The sequence below is a fragment of the Mesitornis unicolor genome, unplaced genomic scaffold, assembly GCF_000695765.1.
Source record: "Mesitornis unicolor isolate BGI_N332 unplaced genomic scaffold, ASM69576v1 scaffold34843, whole genome shotgun sequence".
In the NCBI taxonomy this organism is placed as follows: domain Eukaryota; kingdom Metazoa; phylum Chordata; class Aves; order Mesitornithiformes; family Mesitornithidae; genus Mesitornis; species Mesitornis unicolor.
The window spans coordinates 1-1,706 of record NW_010175944.1 but is presented as its reverse complement, the minus strand read 5'-3'; positions in this window follow the sequence as shown (position 1 = coordinate 1,706).

The following is a 1,706-nucleotide window of genomic DNA, read 5'->3' as shown; positions in this document are numbered from 1 at the left end:
CCCTGCCAGCTCCCCTCCCCTCTGCACCGCAGCCCAGGGATGGGCACCTGCTTGCCAAGGTAGGGACCAGCTGAGAGCAACCTGTCTGCCAGGCCCAGCGCGCACTGATGTCGCCTCCCAGGAAAGCAGAGGGATGGGGTGACCTCCAAGGCAGGCACAGAAGCAGGGATGTGATGTGCAGACAGGCCAGGATAGGCTGCCAGCACTGAGCATCAGCCAGTCTGGGTGACAGGGTCTCCCCAGGACACTGACAGTGCCCCATGCCCTGTCTCTGCAGCGTGGAGCCCAGGGCTGGACACCCAGCTTTCCTGAAAGTCCTTGGCTCTGCCAGCCCCTCCTGCCTCCCACAGCTCCCAAGCAGGGTTACAGACAGAGACCCCCAAGGGACAGCCAGTGCCAGGGACAGCCAGCAGTTGGTTGTCCTTGGAAGGGCAGCAGACCCATTTTGTGTGCCCTAAAGCTGCTACCACAGCAGCAGCAGCCCCTGCTCGTGGGCAGCAGTGGGGAGCTCCCACCAGTCCACTGCCTGCATGCGGTGCTGGCCAGAGGGCTGTGGCCGCACGAGACATATTTGTATTCAGGCTGAGCCAGGCTTCACCTCCCCTCCCGAGCTGCCTGTGCTGCCTCTGGCTGGCAGCCCGTCTTCTAGGCCAGGGAAAGCTAGATGAGTGATTAACTGCACCAGCGGCGGATAATTCCCCCATTAAAAAATGAAAATGCAATTGAGTGCCATTATCGGGTGCTCTCGTGGCTTCCCCAAGGACTGGCTCCATCAGCTCCCCATCAAATATGGTGAGTACACCCAGTGGGCCTGGGCTGGGCTCTGTCACCCCAAGCTATGGGGTAGCTGAGCCCAGTCCCCTCTGCCCTGCAACAGGTCCCTGTGGGATCAGGGCACTCTGCAGCCCAGACCCACCCCTAGGTACAGCACCCACCCACAGCTCGTCAGGGAGCAAGCGCTGGATGATGCAGGGTCAGCCCCAAGCCAGGAGATGGAAAGGGGGCAGAAACAGCTTGGGGCTTGCTGTGGGGCCAGGGTGGGGGCAAAGGGGCCAGCTAGAGAGTGGGGCATGTGCTCCCTGCCTGGGATTTCATTTGCACCTTGGAAAAAGTGTGGGGGGAGTCCCAGGAGCCCACTCTGTGCCCTTGGGTGGGGAGAGGAGCTGGCTGGAATCGGCACCCAGGTTCAGCTCTGCCCTATGGGGCATCTGGGTGAGACCTGGCACTGCCTTCTTTTCCCCTGCCAGGCACAGACACCCCTGGTCTGGGCTGGGGTGCTGCCCTGGCCCCGGTATGGGGCATCTCTAGCCATGGCCATGGGGCCAAGGGGAGTCAGGGGGAGAAGAGTCTCCTGGGGCCATGGAGCCTGTGCAGCCTTCCACCGCCTGGCATGTGGACCCCAGCACCACATGGCACTGGTGACACTGATGCAAGACAGCTAGACAAGGAGCAGGGGTGGAGGGGCAGTGAGTGGCTTGCCTGGTGCAGAAAGACAGCCACTGTGGGTGTCCCATGCTGGGCCAGCGCAGCAGGCCCCTGCCCCACCACACAGGCAAGCCCACGGGCTTGCTGTCCCCAAGGGCAGATGGGGCAGCCAGGCAGTGACATCCACCCTGCCCCAGAGGGACCGCCCCCACCTTGCTCCCAGCACTCCTGGGGACTTGTGTCCCCCTGCGCACCCCACATCCCCATGAAGGGGCTGCAGG